Genomic DNA, 26717 nt, shown 5'->3' with positions numbered 1-26717 from the left:
GTATTTTAAGAACCCAGGCTCTTGAGTGTAAAATCCCCCCAAAAATAAATAATTAAAATAAAATAAAAAATAAAACAGGAGTGCCTTGGTGGCTCAGTCTGTTGAGCATCCAACTTCGGCTCAAGTCATGATCTCATGGTTGACGAGTTCGAGCCCCGCATCGGGCTCTGCACTGACAGCTCAGAGCCTGGAGCCTGCTTCAGATTCTGTGTCTCCCTCTCTCTCTGCCCCTCCCCCACTCATGCTCTGTCTCTCTCTGTCTCAAAAATAAATATAAACTTTAAAAAAATTTAAAAAAAATAAAATAAAACAAAGCGCATACCTTTATTAGAAAAATAATTACCAGTATGATTATATTATATAGTTTTATATTGTCTTAGCTGGAGCTGCCCTAACAGCATATTATGGACTGGATGGTTTAAACACCAGTAATTTATTTCTCATAGTTCTGTAGGCTGAGAAGTCCAGGATCAAGATGACAACATGGTCAGTTGCTGGTGAGAGCTCTCTTCCTGGCTTTTAGACAGCTGCCTTCTCCCTGGGACCTCCCACGGTAGAGAGAGAGAGACGGAAAATTCTCTGGTGTCTCTTTTTTTTTTTTTTTTTTTAATTTCTTTTTCAACGTTTATTTATTTTTGGGACAGAGAGAGACAGAGCATGAACGGGGGAGGGGCAGAGAGAGAGGGAGACACAGAATCAGAAACAGGCTCCAGGCTCTGAGCCATCAGCCCAGAGCCTGACGCGGGGCTCGAACGCATGGACCGCGAGATCGTGACCTGGCTGAAGTCGGACGCTTAACCGACTGCGCCACCCAGGCGCCCCTCTGGTGTCTCTTTTTGTAAGGGCATTAACCCCCTTCGCGATCTCCTCTAACCTTCATTACTTCTCAAAGGCCTCATCTGCAGATACCATCACATTAGAGGTTAGGGCTTCAGGATATGAATTTGCAAACTTTCAGCTGATAAACATTCAACTGATATTGTCAACCTTAAGGTCAAGTGTCATACCACGTATTTGCAGTGTTTTACTCACGTGGAATAATGCACGTGTGGTGTATTATTAAAATGGTTTGACTTAAGTTTATTGGTACATAATTTGATGGTGGTGTTGATGATGTTAGGGAAATCAGTGCCTGACCAGAACTCTCTAAAGGACTTTTCCTAAAATGTTTTTATTTCTGAGGTTATTGTTTACTGTTATAGCTGTTACACTGAAAGCTGTGCAGAAGGTAGCAGGAGTTGACTGCTGCTGAGGCCATAGTGATATCTGCTCAGTTTCAGATTTAGAAATGGTAGCTATTGTGGGGTGCCTGGGTGGCTCAGTCAGTTAAGCGTCTGACTTCGGCTCAGGTCATGACCTTACGGTTTGTGAGTTCGAGCCCTGCTTTGGGCTCTGTGCTGAACTCAGAGCCTGCAGCCTGCTTCAGGTTCTGTGTCTCCCCCTCTCTCTACTCCTCCCCCACTGTCTCTCTCTGTCTCCCAAAAATAAATAAACATTAAAAAAATTAAAAAAAAAAGAAATGGTACCTATTGTTATGAAGCCAGCTATTTGATATTATGAAGATCAAATGGCATAGTGAATATGAAAATGTTTTGAGAATTTGCTAAAGACTAGTATTAGTATTCGAAGTGTCAGAACGAACGTTTTAAAGAGAGAGTGATGAACATCAGTAATTCCAAGGAGGGTTTTGTTTTGTTTAGTTTTTTTTTTTTTTTTATTTTGAGAGAGGGAGAGAGTGTGAGAGGGAGAATCCCAAGCAGGCTCTGCACTGACAGCAAGGGCTCCATCCCATGAACCCGCAGATCATGACCTTAGTGAAAATCAAGAGTCAGATGCTTAACCAACTCATTCACCCAGGCGCCCTACTCCAGTGAGTTTTTAAATACAACAACTCCTATCATATTATAGCATCATAATAACTAATAGGAAAACCTATAATAAAAATATAGTAAATACCTACATAGTAATCACCTTAAATATCCATTATTATAACTAATGTGGTATGGAGTAGTTTAGGAGAAATTAATTCCCAACTTTCAATTAGACTCAGGCAACTTTTCTGTCAATCAACATTATTTATTTAAACCATAAATCGGGCTGAAATTGTTATTTTCGTTCATAATTCATGATAAACGTGGTTAAGAATAATTATATATATTGAAAGTTAAATTTAAAAGTTAAATTTTTTCTGTATATTTATAGTTATACTATGTGTCACGGCCCTTATTTAGTAGCTTTTGAACAGTCTTTTATTTCTTGTTTTTTCTCTTTTGGATAAACTGAGTCTTTCTGAGTGGAGGTAATCTTACTTTAAGAGTTTATTTTCTAGTATGGAAGAGCAGAAAAAGTTAACTAGTCTCTTATTTACATATATACTCTACCATTTTCGTTTACTGGCAAAGAAAAGGGAAGACCTGAGTATTCTCACAAAATCCATTTTGTAGAAATACCAGAATTTTGAAGTAGGAAAATGAATTTTATACAAGTCATTTCTTTCCAACCTAATTAAAATTTATTTTATTTTGAGACAAAGCGAGAGAGAGCGCATATGCGTGGGCATAAGACAGGGGCACAGAGAGAGAGGAGAAAGAGAATCCCAAGCAGGCTGTACCCTGTCAGCCTCGAACTCAGAACCGTGAAATCATGACTTGAGTGGAAATCAAGAGTTGGATGCTTAACCAACAGAGCCACCCAGGTCCCTCTGCCCCCCCCCCCCCCCCGCCAACCTAATTAAATGATACTACCTGATCTAACTGTAAGATAATTTTTGGACTGAAGAAATCATTTGGAAAAATTCCTAAAATATCTCTCACCTTGTCTTACACCATACGTTTCAGAATTTGACGTAAATCCAGACATCCCCCTGTCCACGTCATGCCCCAGAATCTAAACTGTTTTGCAGTAGTTTTCAAAGACATGAGAGCCTACTACACAGAATCAGCTGTTTTCTTTTTTTTTCTAAATATATAGAAATTCCTATTTATTTATTATTGTTTTAAATATAATTTATTGTCAAATTGGCTAACATACAGCGTATGCAGTGTGCTTTTGGTTTTGGGGGTAGATTCCCGTGATTCATCGCTTACGTACCACACTCAGTGCTCATCTCCACAAGTGCCCTCCTCAATGCCCATCACCCGTTTTCCCCTCTACCTCCCCCCCAAATCAACCCTCAGTTTGTTCTCTGTATTTAACAGAAGCAGCTGTTTTCTTATTAACACATCTTTCTCTGACGATGCCTTCACACAAGATGGGGCTCTTCATCATTGGGGTTGTTGGTTGTTTGTTTTGTAATTAAGGAGAGAGTAAAGGCGTCTTTTTGATAGTTTTGCTTGGGGCATAGATTTCATACTATGGTATGGCTTATTGATATTTGGGGGACAATAATGTGTATATCATATCTATATAACATATTTATTATGTATTTATATATTATATTCAGGACCGATAGTTATATGTGTGTGTGTATGTACACACACACATATTATGTATATTTTATACACATATCAGTAGAGCCCAGTTTGCCTGAAGTATTACTAAGTCTTGCTACTCCATAATATTTTCCTTTACATATGGTTTGAATTAAAGCAAATGTTAAAGGTAAAACAAACCTGAAGGTGAACCCCACTGATAACTTCATAGCTTCTGTTGATTCACTGTTAATTTTATTGAAGCTCTTGCTTCAACACAGCAAAAGTCACTGGTCTGAAACTAATTTGATAGTAAGAAACCAAAATGTTTGTATTTCATCCTTTGACCAGAGCCTTCCCTTTAAAGCAGAGGTAGCACAGTGCCCTGGAGGGGGTACTGGACTTGTATCAAAGGACTTGAATTTGAATTTGATTATTATTATTGTGACCACGAGGAAGTTGCTAAATATCTGAATTTTCAATGATCCTTCCTTGTAGAATTAAGATAATAACTGTCTCACAAGATCAAATGAGATCATGAGTAGGTGATTCTTAAAAACTCTTTTTTTCCACTGGAAAATGCATGTACAGAGTCCTATTTATGCTACTTGTAACTCACAGTGGAAAGGAGTTGTTTTTTTCAGATACCCTAGGTTCTGCCTATTTAAAGTGCCAAATGCTTCTCTAGTTGAACTATTTTGATTGGGCCTTTTTCCAAAAATAATTTCACTTATATTAGCTTCTTAAAATGCACAGATACTATGGCCTTATATTGACATATTCATTCATTCAGTTGTTAAAATTTTGTAGAGTGCTATTCTATGCTGTGCGTTCTGCTAGGCCTTGTATATAAACTGAAGGAAAAACATGGGTCCGGTTTTTGCGAAATCTGTGACCTAATAGGGAGACAGGAATTAGGTAAAAACAAACAAACACATACAAATTATGATAAGCACAAAGAAGGAAAATGAGAAAGGGCTACAAGAATGAACAGGGCAAAACTGTTTTAGATTGAGTGATCAAGAAAGGTCTCTCCGAGACCTTTTTCTCTCTGAGAAAGTGAAATTTAAGCTGAGATCTGAAGGGTGAGAGACCGCCAGACTTACAGAATGGGGGGGAGGGGATTCCAGGCACTGGACACATGGATGAGAGGCCTTGGTAGGAAAAAGGACCTTCTGGCTTTCAAGAAAATGACAGAAATCCATGGCGACTGGAGTACAGTTTCATGGAGAAGAATTGTCTGACCCAAGATTTAGAGTCCTGTACCGCTTATAAAGGACATTGTAGAAGATAGCTCACGGCAATGTAGGTAAGACATTGTTTTTTTTGTTGTTTTGTTTTTGCTTTTGTTAGTTTGACAAATATAGACACTGTGAGTTAAGGAGGATGACTTACCCAAGGTTACTTTGCCAGTCGTTTAGATGAAAGTTCTAGTCTCTGACACCTTGTCCTGTGAAAATCTCCTGGCTGAACATTTTCATATTTTCCTGATGACCAAGGTCATCATAGTGCAATCAGTTAATGAACTGAAACCCTAAGAGGCCGTTGGAGTATGGAAGGCTGGTTGTTCTTATGTGAATGCCTTTTGGATTCTTCTATTGGGTTCATAATTTTCTGTTTTCTTTGGGGTTGAGTTACTTTTCTCACTCTATGTCAGCTATTCTTTTCCCTTTCTTTTAAATTTGTTAAGGAGCTACAATATAGAAATTAGCATATTTAGTTTCTTAGGCATGTACAAAGTAGTAGTAAATAGCCTCTGAGTAAGAGTCCGTTGAACTGTCCTGTTAACAGGTGTCCAAGAGGGCACCTGGGTGGCTCAGTCAATTGAGTATCCAACTCTTAATTTTAGCTGAGGCATGATCCCAAGCCCCATACTGGCCTCTCACTGACTGGAGCCTTCTTAAGATTCAGTCTCTCTCTCTTTCTCTCTCTCTTTCTCTGCCCCTCTCTCCCCACCTAAAAAAAAAAAAAAAAAAAAAAAAAAAAGTTTAATATAGTTTCAGGAATGCATGTGTATAGACTTTAATATTTTTTCTGACTGTTAGGAAGCAATTTTTGACCCTTGTTTGGTCCTTGTTTCGTCTTTTCCTGATAGAAGAAGTTGTGAGGTTTCAGGGTTAGATAGTTGAGGCATTAATGATGTCTGGGAGTGAAACTGTGTGTCTCCCAACATTTTGTTGTCTCAGTAGACCAGGCAGGGATGTATAATTATTTCTAATTGCAGAGTTGATTTTACTTTGGGAATATTTGCCTATAAAATAAAACACATTCCTCTGTAGCAAAGGGCAGCACGTTTGCTGACCATAATAAAAGATTTGGGTTCCCTAAGCTCTGTGTTGTTTTGCTGTAATGCAACCCATTGTGTGTGCGAATGTCATATCACCCTGTAGAAATTGGAACTCAGGAACTGTCACAAGAAAATGCAGATATTCTGGCTTCCCCTATTGCCGTGAGTAATAAAGTCCTTAAAATCTGACCCAGAAGTCTTGTATATTCTCTCTGCCTCTGTGAAATTGTGACAGGCTAACTTATTAGCTTGTAAATAGAGTAAAACTCCAGATCCTTCATAATTTTTGGCAGTTTTAGTGATGATGTAGGGATACTGATAGAGATATGGCTTTATGAAAGAGAAAGGATAAGGACTTCATGGGCAATTAATAGGACTGGAAAGAAATCCATGGACATTATTAGTGAACACGTTGACCAGCTTATTTGGTCATCTGGGGAATAAACGGTTCTCTATTTTATTGCCAGTTAATGGTGATGAATTAGAGAGGCGGTTGTAATCCAAGTACCTGGAAGTGGGTTCAAAGTCAGCTGCCTGAAAGGTACGCTGGTTGTCCCTAACCCTAGTCTAGGCATGGGGACTTACTCACCAATCTCAGTGTGAGCTTCAGATTCACCCATTGTGACAAGTAGTACGGCGACCCATCCCCGTCTGGAGGAGGTTTTTGACCCTCCCCAGACAACAGTTAACAACTTCATAGGTGAAGCATGAAAGGAGGGAAATTCAAAGCCATATGGGCACTAGCAAAGCAAATGACTAGAACTTTGGTGGTTCACCTGAAAGAGGAAGGTGTGGGGTGTATAAAACTTGTGTAAAATGGCAAGACCCGGTCCTTTTATGTCTCATCTCCCCTGTAGTCCGTCTTACGTCCATCAGGAAACAGTGAAAGGTCTTAGAGTTCTTGCAGTAGGTCTGGGCTGCTGTAAGGGAACTTTGTCCCTCCTGGGGAGATTTCCCAAAAAGCTCCGGTGGAGAACCATCGATGAGGTATTGACTAGTACTGGGACTATTTGCTGCCCTGGAGCTCTGATGAAGGTGATCTGTTGGGAAATGAGAAACTACCCCAAGAAATCTCGACACATCCCTGCAGTCATCCTTTTTTCATTCTTACGTCAAAATAGGGAGAGCACTTTAGAGAGGTTCTCACAATAATAAGGCAGTAAACGCCCTCGGTTAAAAGGGACTCTTTAAATAAAAACAATCTCTCCTATGCAAATCAAGTCTGAGCAGATGCCCTGGCCACAGCCAGAGTGGTTATGGCTGCTAAGTAGGGATTCCCCAAACTGATATGAATTCAGTGAGAACACTCTTGCTGCTCAATACAGAGCGTCGCACAAACTGAAAATATTAGATGTTCATTTGCTTGAGTCCTGAGCCTGCTGCCAGTCAAAACTGAAATTAAATGCATCTCATTTTACTGACATGGAGCTGTTCTTCTCTGTGCCCTGAGATCTCTCCCCACCCCTCTACCCCAATTTCAGCTTCTTCAATGAAAAACAAAACAAAACAAAACAAAACAGTGATGAGGCTAAGTTTCGCCCTATCCTGGAGGACCCAAATTAATTACTTAACCCACCCAAATGTGGGTTAAAAAAAAACATGTAACATGGGGGGGCGGGGAACTCTGGGGAGAGGAGGAACTTAAACTTTTATAGCCATATTATATGCAAATGCCCAATGCACCAACCTATCCGTCCAGGGAAGTAAGGGATACCTGAATTCAGCTCATGTGGCTTGAGCAGGGTTTGCAGTAGGGGAAGGAAACTAATAGCCTTTGTTGGTGGGTCCCATGGGCCAATTCAGTGTCTTCTTGTTGTGACATCCATTACTGAATTCTACATGATTATCCCGTGAATGCTTATAAAATCTAGAGGGGATTCTTCTGATCTTAAAGAGCTGTATGTGCGGAGGCACTAGTACTTTGGGGACCCCACAACCCTAATGACCTCTTTTGAGCTTCATGTTCGCCTTGACTTGGCTGTTTGGAGCCTCTGCAAAAGGAAACAACCTCCATGGGGTGGTACCACATCCCAGATGTAGACACCGGGTACAGTTTTTTGGAGTTAGACAAGGCCTGTGGAGGCCTTGTAACTCTTCAGTCTGATATTCACACTCGGGAGTATATCAGTTCATACTCAGTGAGTAACAGGGTAGGAAAGGCCCAGCAAGTCTGGATTGTCACATGGCAATGGTATTATCAGGAATGAAGCCAGCTTGACACCAGCAACATCTTAACCTCACATGGAAAAGTGGCAGCTCTCCCTTTAGGGAAAACTTGATCTCCTGACTCACAGGAGGTTCCTTTAAATGCCTGGGCCCTGTTCACTGATGGATGGGCTAAATTGAAATAGAATTCAGTTAGGTTTGGGCTGCTGTGACTATTCAGGTTCATCGTCAGCTATGAAAATGGATATTGTCTCTGCTCGGTGTGCAGAATCCAAGGCAGTTCTTACAGTACTGGCCAATACTCCCCTTGATCAATCTTTTTTATGTATTTACTGTCTCTGGGAATGTTGCCAATGATGTATTTGTTTGGTTTGCCACTTGAAAAACTACCACCTGGCAGATTGAAACCATCCCTCTTGGGGGTCACAGGCTATGGAAATGGTTAATCTGTCAGGGTCATTCATGAAGAGGTTTATGGTAAGGGCCTATTCTCTGATAAGAACCAACTGGAATCGAGCTGCTGGTTCCGTTTGCACCCAGACTTTTGCCATTGCTGCCTCGATTCATTACTGTACCAGACAGGCAGTAGACCCACGGCCAAAGACTGCTGGGAGGTAAAGCACTCTGTGTTTCCATGTGGAGGTGACTGGCATGGAAAACTGTAACTCCTGCTAACAGTTGGCCTGTTTGTCTCAGTGAAGGAAGACACATTTTATAGTGGTTTACTCCTGCCGTTCCTAACAGATTGATTGCATTGGATCCCCTCTTGGGATGTCAGTGGTACCTCACTGCTGTTGACAGGTTTTCAGGTTATGGCTTTGCTGTTCTGTTCCAATCAGCCAACTATAGCTGCACCATTGTGGCCCTTGAAATTAATCTGTATAAGTCTGACAGTGGTGCCTCTTCTGTCACAGAAGCCGAGACCAATAGGAGGGTATTCAGTGGCCCTTCTCTGTGCCCTTCATCCACAAACATTTTATATTGTTGAATGCTGGAACAGCCTCCTTAAAATTAAGTCAAAAGATTTATAACTCTTCCTCTCTGACCTCCTCTGGTCCACATACATTATTAGTAAGACACTTTGGTTACTGAATCCACCCGGCTCCAGTTATGGATCGTCTCTTGCTCACTTCCTGAGTTATGATGAGGATGGAAGGGGTGAGAGGTTATATCAAACTTTGTATTTTGAAGATTTGGGATATCATCCTGATCATTCCTACATGTGATGTCTTTCTTTTCCCTGATAGCAACCCCAGATCATCCTCTTTGGTACACGCTTTGGGTGGCAACCTGGTCAGAGGGGGAAGAGAGGATTCAGACTTAATCTGGTTCAGCCCCTTGAAATGTCCTGTTGGATTGAATCGTCCTAGCTCATAATGACATTGATCACTTAATTGAGTGAACTACTTGCTGATTCTCCATAGAGTGGACCTCTTGGGCCTCTGTAAGTTTTATAAAAATGGCCTTGGCCCTCTTGCTCTTGACCTTTCTGGATGAAAGGTCTGTGTAAGTAGCGAATGATTAGAAAAAGGTGAAATTGGAGCTACTTGAACATGACACATGATTTTATGGTGATAAGAGAAAGAAAGGCGGTGACTGAATCTTTGGATAGAAAACCTTAGACCTGGGAAGTACAGTGATTTAATAAACATCAGTGGTTTTGTTTGTCTTTCACAGCCATTCTTGGAACCTTCCTCTTGAAGGAAACTGCCCTAGTGTGGCTCCCCCACACTGTTAGAAACACCTTGCATTTAAGTGACTTTTGGCTCTGCTGTCCCCTGGCAGATGGCTCTGACGTGATTTGAGCACCATTTCCCTTTACCTGACCAAGGAGTTTATCAACAACAGCGGAAGGTGGCCCAACTCCTCTACCCCATGAAAAAAACATATGAACACATTTAGATGTCTTCCCTATCATTTCCATAGCTATTGTTCACTACATGCAACAAATAAATGCCACGAATTAGTGGTATGGATAAACAGAGTTTGAGATAACTAGCCCCCAAAACTAGACTCAGTTATTGAAGCTGAGCTGGGAATCTTTTTTATCTATTTATTTATTTATTTTTAAGTTTATGTATTTACGTTGAGCACAGTGGGGGAGGAGCAGAGAGAAGGAGAGACAGAATCCCAAGCAGGCTCTGCACCATCAGCATAGAGCCCCAGGCAGGGCTTGAACCCACGAACCATGAGATCGTGACCTGAACTGAGATCAAGAGTCAGACGCTTAACTGACTGTGCCACCCAGGTGCCCCTCAACTGGGAATCTTATGGCCTACTAACTGACCTAGAAATCACACTGGAGGCACCACCCACCTGTGTGTCCCCAGCTGATGGGGCCCCCAGTATTGGAAAAACCACTTTCTTTCTGGGGGCTTTGTATATATCTTAGAACTGTACTTTGTTTAGAACTTTTATGTTAGGGATGCCATAAGAGACATTCAAGTATTTAAGGACCATGGATCATATACCTGCCAGATGTGGAACTCTATCCAAAATAAAGCTGCACTTGGTCACTCAGAGAAGTTTGATGGAGGGGTAGCTGACTCATTATTCATGTGTATCCTGTGGGCCCTTATTATCTCTATCTTTAATTAGAAAACGTGGTATGAAATTTATTTCCTATTTTAGCTGAAGTAATGAGCACTGTCACCTTGATCCTGGTGGTATTCAGCCCAGTCTCCAGTCACTGGCCAGGGTTATTAAGGATATCGGATTTGCCCTCGAGTTCCTCTTGTCGGACTCATTGATGTCTGAATACTAGGTGGGAAGGTCAATACAGAAACTTAAGGATAAAGCCACTTGGCTCTCTAAAGGTTGACTTCAATGGTTTATGAAATTTGTCCAGCTGATTTGGTCTAACACTGTGGGGAACAGGGTTGAGGTTAGTTCTTCAGGCTGGTCTAATTCTGCTGCATAGGTGAATTTAGATACAGAGTTTGAGGAAAAGGGAGGACCCAGTGACTCCAGCTTTATTTATATGGAAAATTTGGGACAGTAAAGGTAGGATTGGCAGAGTAGTAATAGAGACTAGCAGTGGGCATATAAAAGTTTGACACGGCCGTGAGATCTTTATAGAGAGATATAAATTAGGAGAATGAGAGTTTGGAAGCCAGATGATGGATCTCAGGAGGTGACGAAAATTTTTGAATCTACAGCATACAGATGGCATTTAAGACCTGAAAATGCGTGAGTGATTGTCTAGGGAGGAAGTACAGAATTTGAACGGTTTAGGGAAGGCCATGCGCTTTGCCAATAGCCCAACCTCCACTTGACTAGCTTCACTCGAAACTACCCACTTGGCTCTTGAATATAGTGGAGGTTGATAGCCTTAACAGAAAAAGAAAGAAGATTAATCAAATGGCAAATATAATTACTGCATTGATTATTATTTGGCATTTGTTCTACAATGGCATGGACATAATTTACTGTTTGTTTTAAAATAGACTCCTAGATATTGGATTCTATATTCCAATGTAGATACCACATCAGTGACCTAGCTAAGGAAGTAGTTATAGTTTGTGGTGGCTGTTTAGTTTTGATTCCATATGGGCTTTTTCAAACCAGCAATTTGGGAATTTATCATACCTACAGACATTCTAAATTGTTTTTCTTTTCTCTCTCTATGATTTTTCAGTTGTTGTCAGAATTATATGATTGCACTTTTGGTTTTGTTTTGTTTTTATTTTGTTTCCCCATGTTGGCTCTGTTTTATCCCTTGATTTTTAACATGTTTTCTTGGAACTTCTCATAAAGCTGTCTTATATTGAATTAGATATTAATGAAGAGAAATGTTATAAAAGGACCGGGAGATATTTTATAACTTTGGAGAGGGAGGTGTTTGATAGATTACTAGACGATGTACAAAACATGATGCCATTGAATGGGGAAGAAATAAAGAACAGGGAGCCCAGAAACACCTGCCCTGTGCTAAGATTTTATGGAGAGCGAGTATTCACATTTCAAATGTGAAGAATGCACTCCATTAAGTGGCAGTCCCCAATCTATTTTCTAGATTTAAAAAAAACATTAGTGTGATTTCTGCCAAACCTAAGGGTTGTTATCACTGACTAATCTTAATCTCATTCTACATATAACTTTGAAAGATATCCGTGCGTTAAATAGCAGTGCGGCAGGAGCACTGTGCCAGTCACTGTGGTAATGCGTTGACTGTCAGTGGTTCCTGATAGTTTCACGTTTATCAGAACATGGGACAGGTCCTCACCGATTGCCCTTTAAGTCACTGAAAGGTAGTCGTTGGAGATCGAAGCGCCATTTTCAATATTTTAAAATAAAAGGGAAACCAAATATTTACCCATGAGAAGGCTCTACTGGCTTTTAAAGATCTCTAGTTCCTTTGATTTGGGCTATTTTATTAATTCCTTTGTACCTACAGGGTATTTCATAATAATTGCATTGATTGACAGCTATCTGCTTGATTTTAACTGTGGGTAATGAAAACAATTATTAAACGAAGTATAATGGATAGATAAAGTCTCAAAAATAGGTGGTTCACATTGAAAAAATAGCTACTATACCATTGACACTCTGCGATGGAAATCTTTGCTTCACGGGAGGGGGGATGGATGCTTAGAAAGATTGGTTTGTCTCTTTGTTCCAGTTCCTTTAACTACTTGGTAGAGGTGCATTGGGGATGGAAGAGCATCTCAACAATCTCTGTTCATAAATGTTATTAAAAACCCATCAATGTAATTTCCCTCCTCAGTTTAAACAATGTAAAGTAATGGTATACCATTTGCTTTTATGATTCTAGGAACACTTTGATGCCTTAATGTAAGCTGAGATAAAGATTACATTTTTCATCAGAAAGATTGTAACTATTTGTACTCTTTAAGCGTTGCAAGGGCGCCTGCGTGGCTCATTCCGTTTAAGCATCTGATTCTCCATCTCAGCTCTGGTCTTGATCTCTCAGGGTCGTGAGTTCAAGCCCTGCATAGGGCTCCACGCTGGGCACAGAGCCTACTTAAAAAAAAAAAAAAAAAAAAAGGAGTTGTAACTACAAATGACACTTTTTTTTCATGTTTGTAGTTCCCTTATTTATAAAGTTTTCATCAAAAGTTGCTAATTGAACCCTTTCTCACTGCCCCCTATCGAGCCAGCCTTCTTTAATTCACGAAGAACTTATTTTGTCCTTCTTAGGGCTTTAGCCGTGGTTCATTGGGTCTCTCTTGTAACAAGAACAGACACAGATTTTGCTTCAATGAACGTTTCTTGTGTTCTTCAGACTTCAGAAAATACCAAATGACTACAGGCCCTTAAGAGAGTTAAGAGAGCGGTCATTTCAGAAGCATATTCCGTGGAGATTGAAAACTCTAATATATGCCACAATACTCAAGAAGCTCTAAACTACTTAAGCACTGGCTGCAAAGATGACATTACTTTCATTGATCCAACCATACTGGGAACAAAGAACTGAATCTGTCAAAACGGGGCCTCTAAAATAAGTACTCAGCACATTTTATTTATTTATTGTAATTTTTGTAATGTTTATTTATTTTTGAGAGAGAGACAGACAGACAGAGCATGCGTGGGTCAGGGGCAGAGAGCGAGGGACACAGAATCCAAAACAGGCTCCAAGCTGTCAGCACAGAGCCCGACGCGGGGCTCGAACCCACGAACCGTGAGATCATGCCCTGAGCTGAAGTCGGACGCTGGACCGACTGAGCCACCCAGGGGCCCCTAATCAGCGCCTTTTATGAACTCTAATAAGGCCCAGTCAGCTCTGTGTCAAGTAAATACTGTAGTGGCATCAAAACCTGGGCTGAACCAGTGCTGCAGGTGGATTGCTTATGCTTCTCCAGTTTCTCAGCCACTGCAGCGAGAGCAGCCAGCACCGTGGGAAGACAGCGCCGTCCTCAGTTCCTGAGGGCACTGGGGTTTCCGCACTGCTGCCCAAACCTGAAGTAGGTAATGGCTTTTCACTCAATTCCTCCCTTGAAAACGAAAACGACTGCAAGAAATACTGGCCCTACGAACCACTCAGATTGAGCTGTTTATTCGTCGGCTGTCGGTCTCTATCTTGAGCCCTTTGCCTCAGTGTATCATTTTGAGCCCCGCTGTAAAGATGGAGAAAAATGGAAGAAATCATCCCAGAATTATGTAGATAAATTGGAGGCGGTAATTCCCATAATGCCTGTAAATGCCAAATTGAAATATTGTAGGAGGAACTTACCAAATGAGCTTAGTCTTTCGAGATCGGCGAGATACATTTTTAAAGGGTGAAGAGATGAAAGTTTCATAACATTGTTTTCTTTAAAGAAGACAATTCTTTTTTTTTTTTTTAATTACAAAGGGAGTTTCAGTGCCAGAGAATGGACTTAATTGCATTATCTTTATCTCTTGAATTTAGCTGTCTTTTCATTTTATTAGAACTTAATATATCTCTTCCTTTTAAACATAAATGGCTTTATTTTAGAAGACATTTTACATAAAATGATAACCTCTGTATGAATATTTATAATTGTGATCAGCCCTTCCCATACCTTACATAAAAATACATAAAAAATGAATTACATAAAAATACCTGTAATTATTTTCCCACTTTGTCAACATACTTGTGTGTAAGGGAAGAAGAAAATGTTGTACTTCCTGGAGAAATGTAATAATGAAAGTAAAAATTTACAGGACTTCTTCCTCATCTAAAAAAACCAAAAACCAAAAACCAAAAAACAAAAACCCAAAAATGAACAAACCAAAAATGTTGGGTTTGGGACATTGAGTACCAGTCTTCATTTAATCCTTATTTTAATGAGTACCAGTGCTTAACTTGTCATGAGGCATTTCTTTTCCTGAAATATTTTGCTTTAAAAGAAATTAAAGTAAAATTTGCTTTTAGAAAACTTAGCACAGGGATTTAACTTTTCGAGTAGCTATACCAGTGGGCTTTGAATGGTCACAAGGATTGCAGCTTGGCGGCCTGGGAGTCAGAATCAATACTGTACTTCTCATCTGTGCCCACTGAGAGACGGGCACTGTCCATGGGGGTGACCTGTGATGGTACGTCATCTTACCATAAACAGAAGGGCGTGGAAAGCCATCGGCTGGAGCCAGGAGTGTTTACTCACCAGGTGTCCTCCTAGTTACCCTGAATAACTGCACTGCCTCTGGAGCCAGAAGGGTTCATTCCAGAGCAAGGTGTTTTTAAGGCTACCTGGATGTTGGTTAGAGACTGTAAGCCTTTCAGAGTATTGTGTAATCCTCCAAACGGGTTTCATTCTACTCACACTGGAGAGTGGAATTTACTGGCTGTTGAACTTCACACACACACACACACACACACACACACACACACACACACCTTACTTCCAAGTAAAACTGGATTTAGTTTCAGGTTTGGGGACTTTAAATGAGGTAAGTTGTGTTTAGCTTTTGATTGAAACATTATAACTGCTATTATATTATGTGGTAAGCCATCCGTGTAAGTATAGGCAGTTCTATCTCAGAGAAAAATGTTAATTACAGTAATTTGGATTTTTCTCAGTTTTAGCATAAGGATGATAGAAGAAATATACATAAAATTGAGCAAGCAGATCAATATAGAGAAAATCCCTAATCTGTACATGCTGAAACTTTTAAATATGTTTTATTTTTACTACTTGAAACTTAATTACGTTTTGTTAATGCTGGGAGAAATGCAGGCGAAGCAGTAATTGATAATTAATAGATGAGATTTCATGAGAAAACGTTACTAGTTGACTTTGAGGAGTTTCCCTTATAGGTGGATGATGTAGGATTTTTAAAAAATTTAATACCATCTATTTAGAGGAACGGCCATTTTTTTCTGGATAATTATTTTTGTTTTGAAATTGTATGCTGAATTTGGATTTTTCATTAGATTTCAGATGTAGTCATGTCGACGATACAGGTTTTTGTATTTTTTAAGAGAGCAAATATTTTTCTGTATGGGATTTTGTTTTCTGCTTTTTTCCCTAAAACACTACTAGTAAAATCAGGTTTAATTTTAACTTCTTTAAAAAAAAAATCTTAAGTTTCTAGTTGGTTTTACCTTCATTTGGATGTGCAGCTGAGGAGATACTTTGATTTAGAACCTTGATGTGGAAGCATTTGGTGTGCTTTGGTTTAGATTATTTACATATATTTTTGTGTCTTCGAATCTCATGAAGAAAGAGCGTGAATTGCTGTGTCTGCTGCATCAAGGGACTAAAATGTGGGTAAATTGTCACCATCCTTCCGAAATCTAAAAGAATTCTTTCACTCAAGACCACTGAGGAAAGCCTTGCTCTGTTAGTCCTGTTTTATTATTCTTGTGAGAAAAACACAATTCAGGAGGAGAAAATGTCCTCCACGTGTCTGTGGCCCCTGATTTACTGCCAGAGTTAGATTGTTTAGGGAACCTGTTTGAAGAAAGAGAGAATGAATTATCACAGCCAATAAGTTTTCCAGTTTGGTTTCCAGGGTCTACTGAGCATCAGTCCACGCTATCCGGTTTCCTGCTTCTTTTCTTGATTGCAGTAACTATTTTCTGAAACCCCGTCTAATTGAACAATGATGTTATCCTACCTTAGTTTGCCTTTTGAGTGTTCGTTTTTCACCAAAATTTTCTACACTACTAAACTATTACTTACCAAAATGGCGACAGAAACAGATACCAATAATCTATAATGCTTTGTGTTATAACTTCTCAGGGAGAGGAGAAGGAGAAGGAGGAGAAGGAGAGAGGGAGGGCAGGGGGGAGGGAGAGAGAGCAAAAGGACAACAGAGAAAAGGCAATTTAAAAAATCTCTACTTTGATTTTTCTCTCTCTTCCTCTTAAGTCCTTTATAAAATTACTGTTGTTAAAATTTTGAAAATTACACGATCTGACTTTTCAAGCTCGCAGCCACCCGCAGAAGGAAGGTGGTTGTGTGTGTCCAGGGCAGACTTACATTTTGCTTTGGGGAAATGGTGCAAGCCAATTTTGAAGGTAATACAGCTGTTGAAGAAATACAAAAGCCAGATGACTTCATAAGTGTGTATTGAGGAAACCAGGATAAATTGTCCTTAGAACCTGCTCTCACAGAGCCATTTTAATTGAGGTCAAAGAGGAAAAAATCGTAAGTACATTTCAATTATTTATTAGGTTTACCTAGAATGAGACCTTCACTACAGATAGCCCTAATCTATAATTCCTTTCCTCTTTAACCCTTGAGTTTAACCACGGTGTGGTTCCATTTTACTTTGAGACCATAGATTGTTCTCCATTCCTTATGATACATTAATATTTAAGACCACAGAAGTTGTGAAGTTACCTGACTAAATTTCACTTCCATCTAAGGCATGAACTTCTACATTTAAAAAAGACTTACAATAAATTGCTTAGTTTTTATTTGAAATTACACAGTTAATGAGAATATTTCTTATCACATATTTGTACGTGTGAAATATGTTTCACACGAAACTGTTTTGTCTCATGCTCTTAGCCTGCAAGTAATTAAAATGTTCATTTAATTCGATAGAAAATCTACTCAGACAGAAATCACATAATTTGTGTTTTTCAGTGTGGAAATTATGTTACAGTCTGTGTTTTATGAATTCTGCTAAGGAGGAATTTCATTTTAAGATTAAAACTTAAGGAAAGGTGATTTATAAGCTTTTTATAAAAATGGTTATACAAGATGGCTTTAATAGAAAACTACTTTCAATTTCAAAACTGAAAAACGTTGCCAAAATGTTGTAAAAAATATATGATTAAAATGAATCATGCCACACAGTATATTTTTTTTATTAGTGTATACAGTTTAAGTAAAAAATAAAAAGCTTGATGCCAACATCCCAAGATTTTCTCTTTATAAAAAATGTTTTCATTTTATAGGAGATCAAGAATTTAAAATTTACACAATTTGAAAATAGAACTCTTTATCAATATACTGTGCAAGATGTATATTTACCTCATGCGTGCATTAATCTTAAAATTAATTTACAGATATATGCTGTTCAATTTAAAATTGCCTTTAACATTTTATTGCATATGTTCTATCTATTAATCTGTTTTTAAAGTTAAAGGTTGCATCAATTTTCTTTAAGTTATTATGATACCTTTGGGCATATTAGGAAAGTCTTTATGTACTAACTCAAAATGTCTTTTAGAGTTTATACGTTTCAAACTAAGATTTTAACAGAAGCTTTTACTAAAATGATTGCCTATCTATTCTACAATTATATATCAATAAACTGGATTATCTCTATGTTAGTTATCATTCAAGTCGAAAAGGTTAGTTATCAGCTATACTTAACGGGCAGATGACGTTAGGTGCACTAGAGTGTGTTACACAATGATTGATATTTATGCTGCAAAACAAATGATAGCTAATCTATGCCTGTGGCCAAATTCTTTTGAAGTTTCATGGCTAAGATGAGCTGAATTTGTTAAGTGGTAAAGGGCTGCGTTGTCTAGGGGCCTGATGTGCTTGGCAGGTCATGATAAATGGGGAAGTGTTTCTTAACCTTGTGGCCAAAACATTCCAATATCTAAGAAAAGGGTGGGGGGTGGGGAATGACCGCAGAAAGATGTAGAAGACATTGCCAAAAACATTAGCAAGACTTCTCCATCTAGGGAAATAGGGTGAATTCTAAGATTATTTTTAAAGCATTATTTGTGTGAATTCATAAATCTTGAACAGAGGGAAATCTAAAGCTAAGATTTTTATATTTAATATCAGTAGAATTGTTCTATCCTGGCTTATTGAGAAAATGTACCATAGAGTCAGCAATTTGAATTCGATTGCAGTGGCTTCTACCAAATTAACGTTATGCTCGTTGATTACTAGTTCTTGGTTTGGAATTGATAATTCTACTTTGCCTTTTTGTTGTTTTAATACTATCTGCCTTGTGACACCCATGACTGCAAAGAAACATGTAAACAAAATGTATAGAGGAGACCAAGATTGATCTATGGGTAAATATCTCTTAGATGTTTATAATCAACGTTTGTAAGACAAAAAATTCCCTTTTAAGACTCATCTATCATATTTAGGCAAAGTATCATCGTTGAACAATCAATCTAGTCTTGTTTCCAAACCTGGAGGGGAAAAAACTTTCATATGTGCTGTAACCTGATACGTTAAGGCATCTTATGGTTCCTTTTGTGGCATTTTAAGTACTTTGTTACCTTTGATATAGTCCCTATTGGGTAATAATCAAAAAACATACCTTTAGAAGGAGTTTGAAATTTTCCTGGGTATTTCATACAGTGTATGTAGAGTTTATGGCAGGTGACAAAGGACTATGGCATAATTAAGGAGAAAATGTGCTTCCAAACTCTAAAAGCATATGAGGTTTGACATTTGATTTAATATTTCTGTGTTGTACATATATAATTATGCTTTGTTTCCCTGAGTCATTGTTACTAAGTTGCTTTTTAAATCTATCCAACCTTGCAGTGAACTCTCAAATAATGTGAATACTATTGTGACAGTTGTAGTTGATGAAGAGTTATAGCCCATAAGATTTTTTTACTTTTAAATATAATTCCTCCCTGGTGGGTGATTTTGTATAACCTCCCTCCCCCAAACCTGGGTCCTGGAAGGCCCCCTGCTTTCAAGGCCAGAAATCAAGTGAAATCTTGCCCATGACAGTCCAATACTAGAGGGGTAAAATAATTTCTACTTCAGGTTTTTGGTTGTGGATTTTTACTTCTTAACCTTCTAACCCTCCTATTCTTAGTGTATGTGTTTATTTTGTTTACTGTTGCAGTTAAAAATGGAATATTCAATTGTTTCTTTGTACTTTATCTATGTATAGCATTTAAAAAAAGGATATGGCAGTTTTTCTTTGAACTGAGGTGGATATAGACTTCCAGTTTTGTAGTAGACTTCACTCACTTTTGTAATAAATAGTGTGGTCTTTGGGGAAATGATAGTTGGTGTTACAGGGGAGAACTTGGGGAAGCAATGATAAAGAGGTTGAAAGGGGATTTACTAAGAAAAGGGAAGAGTAAAGAAACTTTCCTAACTCCATGAAAATGATTTCAGAAATCTATGAATTTTAGAGCAGCAAAGTTTTTGTTTCTGAGAAAGAATGACACTTTATAAAAAGTAGATTTAGATTATTTCATAATTAGATTTTTATAAAATCTGTCTCCAAGCCATTGATGTTTTGGCCACTATTTGGCAAATGGCATTTCATTTCATTTCATTTCATTTCATTTCATTTCATTTCATTTCATTTCATTTCATTTCAAAATCTCTCAATTTGTATGGGCATATAAAAACAGGTATATTTTTTAAAAACTCTATGTGACAACTTTGTTTTCCAAAGTTTTTCTTATACTTTAAGTTTTTAGAAGTCAAAAAATGAATTGTAACCTGTATAAAAATGTAGAATAAGTCCGGTTGAAGAATGTGAAGACATTTTACTTGAAGCTGGTTTAGATAATGTCTAAGTTTGTATCTGTATGGGACTATTAGAATAGCAATTCTATGCTTATCTTCTCAACATAAATTACATTTACTCTGCAGCACAAATAATCATAGATTATCTCATTAAAGTGTACATCCCATGCTAAGTTCTAGAGTGGTATTAACTTGTAAATATTATATTTACAAAGTGAACATATATTCTGTTTGACTATTCCAAGTAAATAAATATTAGAATAATTTTTGGCAAAGCCTCCATAGTAAAAATTATATATTTTGTTGAATACTCCAACTATTATTATTTTGGCTCAATTTTTAAAAGTTAATTCATATACCTACTTTTCTATTTTGTCAGTTTTGTTACTGTGTGCATTCTGGAGTAAAATTTTAAAAAGGACAAATTTTAATTCATATTTATTTAATGCTACTAACTTGAGAATAAGATGATCTGAAGAAACCCTTCAAACTCAATGTCAGCTGGTTCAACTAAGTGAAAAAAATTAAACATTTTAAAAAGGGTCATCTAATTAAAACGTATTTAATGAAGGCGCCTGGGTGGCTCAGTTGGTTGGGCATCTGACTTCAGCTCAAGTCATGGTCTCGTAGTTCTTGAGTTCGAGCCCCACATCAGGCACTGTGCTAACAGGTCAGAGCCTGGAGCCTGCTTTGGATTCTGTGTCTCCCTCTCTCTCTGCCCCTCCCCCGCTCACACTCTGTCTCTCCCTCTGTCAAAAATAAATAAACATTAAAAAATAAATAAAAATAAATAAAATGTGTTTAATGAAAACATAAGTTACATTCCTAGGATACAGCTGGAATAATTATAAGAAAATACCTTTTCATTCCATTATGTAATTTGGAATTCAGATATTCCAACTTCTAAGTATTAGAAAATAATGAAAAGTGACACATAACAGTTGATATTTCAGGAAGCTTCTTATTTTCACTAAGTCAGAATGTAAAGGAAGTGAGGTTAGATACCTATACTTCTTTATTAGGCAACTATTTACAACTTTATCCAATCCAGTCATAAAAAAATACATTTTATAAAGTGTACAGACTCTCGGCATTGATACTTTACAGTATTTGTACAAATATTGTTTACTTATGAACAGAAGTCACTTTTGCATTTAGAGTATTTATATTTGAAATACAACCAAAGTTGGCAACCTGAATTTTTGTGGTTGACAATAATCCTGTGTCACTTTCTGTGTTCACAAAGAATTTCCATGCAATGATCTATAGTATAATTTGCATTTGGAAAACAAATTTTATTTTTCTATCTTTTAATCCATTTTTTTCCTTAAACATACTGCATGTAAATCTAATTTACGTTATATTTCCTACACAGTTCAGTGAAGAAATAAAGATTGTCTTATATACCACCCATAAAAATATGCGTAATGAGTTCATTACATCAGCAAACTTTCATCTCTGAAATTTTCATCTTTGGATGAAATTATTGGAGTATAATTGCAGAACTGATCCTTTATTATCACTGTATAATATATCCTAAGACTTAGTCATTAAAGTTCATTTCCAAACAAAATGAAGTTATAGAAGAGGTCTTTTGAAAATGTCATCATCCATTATTCCATGTTTTATTTTTTTTTATTATCTTTAATGTTTCAGGATTTATAAATAGCAAGATTAAGTAGAAAATAATTGGAATAATTGGTTCCAGCTGTTTAGAAGATGATGGATAGGATAAAAGAAACTTGTTCTTCTTTGCAATTTTTTTTAAATGAGTTAATTCTGTTTCTCTTGAAAAGATTGTAACCTTCTCAAAGCACCTAGTGGCTAGAAAATGTTTAAAAATTTAAGGTGATTTTTATACTTGAATATGATAATCATGATGCAAAACATTCTATATGTGATACATTCTACATATATTTTCCAGACGTTGGGAATATTGATTACTCTCTCAACAAATCCTACATTCTTTATAATTCATTTAAAAAGTACAATTTATGTTACTTATATACATACCGCCTTAAAAAACTTGAAGGATGAATGGTATTGTGAATTAGAACTACTTTTATGATTTTCTAACTAAGGTAATATTATTGACCAGTGTTCTCTATTCCTTTATTCTGCCTTATTTTCTCTTGGCACTTAGCTCTGACATTATATTCTTTGTTTACTTGTTTACAGATGTACTGAATGTCTTCCCCATTAGAATGCATGATCACCAGGCAGGTTTTTGTTGGTCTGAGTCAGTTTTATTCAACAGAAATAGGGTGTAAGCTGTATATGTATTTTAAATTCTCTAGTAGCTGCATTCGAAAAATAGAAACAAGGGAAATTATTTTATTAACCTCTTATATCTCAAATATTTCATTTCTCAATATAAAAATATTGAGATATTTTACATGTTTTTCTTGCTGACTCTTTGAAATCCTGTGTGCCTTTTATATTTACAGCACATCTTAGTTTACACTAGGTTCCTTACAGGTTCTAAATAGCCACACATAGGGGTGCCTGGGTGGCTCACTCGGTGAAGCATCTGATGCTTGATTCAGCTCAGGTCAGGACCTCACGGGTTCGTGAAATCAAGCCCCATGTCGCCTGCAGAGGATTCTCTCTCTCCCCCTCTCTCTGCCCCCTTACCCCCGGTCACGTTTTCTGTCTCTCTTTCTCTCTCTCTGTCTCTCAAAATAAATAAACTTAAAAAAAAAAAAGCCACACGTGGCTAGTGGCTGCTCTGTTGGACTACTCAGGTCTGGTTCATCTCCATGCCTACAGCGGTACCTAGAATACCCAAGGCATTCAGGAAAGCTCTGTTGAATGAACAGATCCTGTTTATTTCAGACGAAAAACACCAACAAAAGCACAAAGGTCGTTTCTCACGGTAGCCCTTTTTTGCAGTGGGTGGGGTATTGGTAACATGGCTAGGTGCTAGAGGTATTTGGATAATTTCTTCAAAACTCCATTTCACTTCGCATATATGGACTTGAAATGTTACCAGTGCTTGGTAAAAACAGGTAACTTCAGTAGTCCAGTTTAAAAGATTCCTTCAACGGTTACCGTATTTCAGAGATAACTAGTAGGCTCTTTAAACATTTTTCCATGGGATGTTAGTTTCAACTCTCAGTTTTTAAAACACCTAATAAAAACAAGTGGCACATCTGGCCTAGGAGAGAGAGAAAGGCTTGATGTATAGGCTTCAGTTCTAATTCCACCCCTGTTAGTGCTAGCTGTGGGACATTGGACAGGTGGTTTAACCTCTTTGAGCCCTTCGTGTTCTCATTTGTGAACACTAATGATGTGCCCATCATACCTGTCTTCATAGATTAAATGAGATTACACATATACATAGTCCAGCGTAGTGAGTAGAAAAAAAAAATAATTGCTTAATAAATGGCAGCGATTATCATTATTATGAATTAGTAAAAATTGAACTTGTAAATAGCAAGATGTTTTGAACTTCATTTTAAACGTTTTAGGTTGTATATTTATGAATTTTAGGTTCTTAGCGTACTGATTAAAATGCCTTCATATATCTGGATTTGAAGTTTACTACACAGCTTGCTTGCAGGTTAACCTTTCTGGTTCTCAGTGGTATCCTCTATGAACTGGGGAAAAATAGTATCTAGCTAAGCATTGTGCCTCATATATAATAAAAATTTAGAACTTTTAGCTGTTATTCATTCATTCATCCTAAAAAGTTAGTGTTTTGATATTTTTATGTTAATTACATACTAAATAGTTATTTTCTTAAAATAAACTTGTAATTCTTTTTTCATTTCGCTTTGATTCTGCATGTACTTTCATAATGTTAAGTAGGGTTAAAATTCACATTAGTGCAGCCTATTAAATGCATTTAACACTATTCATTTTTTTCTTCTTGGCATGTTTTTGCCCACCTCCTTGTGTGTCTTATGAAAACTAGGATTTGGATTTAAATAATGGGCATGAAATTCTGCCTCATTTCTTGGCCTCCTTGTTTCAACTTTGTTCAGGAACAAATTCAAAACTAAATTGGTGATCTTGGCGACAGAATAGATTTTGTAAGGATATTTCTCCAATAGCGTATCTACTTTAGCAGCCACCATTTAATGAAGCGTTGTTGATCTCTCAGATGGGAGAGTGTGTTCATGTTTAGATAAAACTATCTCTTTTCCCCCTAGTTCTGTGATCAAGACACAATAGACGTAAGTTTTTTAATGATTCATTTAACTTTTTTCTCTATCGGTTCAGAAATAACAGGGTTTTGAAGTATTTAACAAAAGTTACAAGTTAACATCTTTGTTGTTCTTTGGCATTATTAAAATGTCTTTTCAAGGCCAGGTTAAAAGATGAGATCATGTTCTTCTTTCTACTTTGCTTCAATCAGTAACCGGATTTTGTCAATTCTGTCTCAGAAATATCTGCCAGAAACATCCTCTCAAGTCTGTCCTCATGGCTCTCAATTTAGGTCTTCACCATCTCTCACCAGTGGATTGAATGTGATCCACTTAGTAAGCCAGGATTTGGGGAGTGTGTGAGTCCATTTGAGCTGCCATAACAAAATATACCACAGACTGGGTAGTTTATAAACAACAGAAACTTATTTCTGTCCGTTTTGGGTGCTGGCGGTCTAAGAACAAGGTACTAGCATGGTCATGTGGTGACAGCCTGCTTTTGTGGTTCACAGCCAGTGCTTTCTCACTTTGTCCACACATGGTGGAAAGGTTAGGGAGCTCTGTGGGGTCTCCTTCATGAGAGCATCAATCCCATTCATAAAGGCTCCACCCTGATGACCTAAGTACCTCCCAAAAGCCCCACTTCATCCCAGGGGGTTGCGATTTCAACATATGCATTCTGGGTGGGGGGGACACAAGCATTCAGACCATAACAGGGAGCGTCTGCTCAAGGCGAGGGATGTAGTGATGTGCAAGGTCAATGCCATCACTGTTTTCATAGAACTTAAACTTTCTCTCCTGTTGCATTAGTCTCTTCAGCCCTCATCTTGTCCCCCTTCCACACTATCTTCTACATCATCTCTAAAACGTATTCTTTTAGAAGTGTTCAATTCAAAGATTAAATTCTGAATTCTTTGCCATATATAAGGTCTTTATAATAGGATGCCTCTGGCATATCCCATGATGTTGAAATATCTTTCTCCAAACAGTCTTGGAAGACGTTATCTTTTAGGACTCAGTTGAGAAGTCACTTCCATCGTTACTGTCCCCATCTTCCTTTGGCTGGGGTAGATTGTTCTGTGAGCACCCATAGCACTGTGTAGACCTTTCATACTGCAGTTCTAACACTGCATAGACGTTTCACACGGCAGGATTCCGAGTATTAACTCTTCCCCCATTTGACCAGGAACAAATGAATGAAACCTGAAAAAAAAATCACTTTGTGGAATTTACAGCTGTAACAGTATGTATTGACAAAGACCGTCTGTATGTACTTCAGTCTTTCATCACATATGTATTGTTAGCTCTGAATCTGAGACTCAGTGGGTACTAGATAGTAAGTAATCAGTAGATGTGTTCCCTGCCGTTATAATTACCACTTTGAGGATAAATTTTAAAACGTCAGAACTGTATGGTTAATTATTTGGAGAACGTGGTCTTAGAAAGCCATGGGTATTAAAAAAAAATTCTTTGTTTATTAAACTACAGGAAGTCATCTGGTTCTGACTCTTGGGAGTGTATGTGTAGTTCGCTAGGATGGTCTGGAACTTCTTCAGCCAGGTGCAAAGTCCAGTCAGCATAGTCTTGAGGAAAATAACATTGACTTTGAGGTGATTTCTGCATACTCCCTGGACAACTCGTGTAGTTTCTGGTGAGGAATCATGGGAAGGAACCAGTGGGAAATAAAGGCTTTTTTGTTCTGGTGGCCTTCCCTTTAAAAAAAAAAATTGTTTCGACAAGTTTTAGTGGACATAAGACTTTATGTGGGTTTCATAGTAAATTTTATATTTTAAGAAAAGTATTCCTTTTTTTAACTCTTCTTTAATTAATCTTGAAAGCATTTCTTTACCTCATGGTGCTGAGTTCCGTGTCAAGAGCATAGAAAATGTTATGTGATAGGAAAGGAAGGATAACCTCTTTGCTCAACGATTTTAGTTTCATATTGTGTAAATGTGTACACAGGATGCAAAAGAGAGCGTGGTTAATCAAGCAAGAAAAAGAATTGATTTCCCAGATCATGAACATGCCTTGGCTTAGCAATGAAAGCAAAAAAATTTTTGAAATAGAGTCTACTTTGCATATAATATACCGTGAAGTCCATAGTAGTTGAATAAAATATCTGTGCTTGAAGTTAAATTATGAAAGACCATGGATTTTTGCTTTACCCTCTTTTAGAGAATGTAGCACCCACTGTTGTCCAGAAATGGGTAGCAAGTCCTGGAAGCAAAAGTCATTTTCGTTCTTTACCTTTTGTGGGCTAAAAACCGCAAAGTTGAAATATAGCCTGCAAAATATACTGCAACTATATGTGAGAAGTCTGTGAGCAATGCTGGAACTTAATTGATATGCTGAGAAA

The 26717-nt window shown here is 37.7% G+C and overlaps 1 protein-coding gene across 11 annotated transcripts in view; it reads left to right on the top strand.

Moving 5' to 3' along the window:
* EYA4 (EYA transcriptional coactivator and phosphatase 4) overlaps nt 1-26717 on the top strand; it is a 311548-nt gene that overhangs the window by 154396 nt on the left and 130435 nt on the right. The window lies entirely within an intron of this gene.

The sequence above is a fragment of the Acinonyx jubatus genome, chromosome B2 (assembly GCF_027475565.1).
Source record: "Acinonyx jubatus isolate Ajub_Pintada_27869175 chromosome B2, VMU_Ajub_asm_v1.0, whole genome shotgun sequence".
NCBI lineage: Eukaryota > Metazoa > Chordata > Mammalia > Carnivora > Felidae > Acinonyx > Acinonyx jubatus.
The sequence above is the reverse complement of the archived record's forward strand: the minus strand, read 5'-3'. Positions and strand labels throughout refer to the sequence as shown.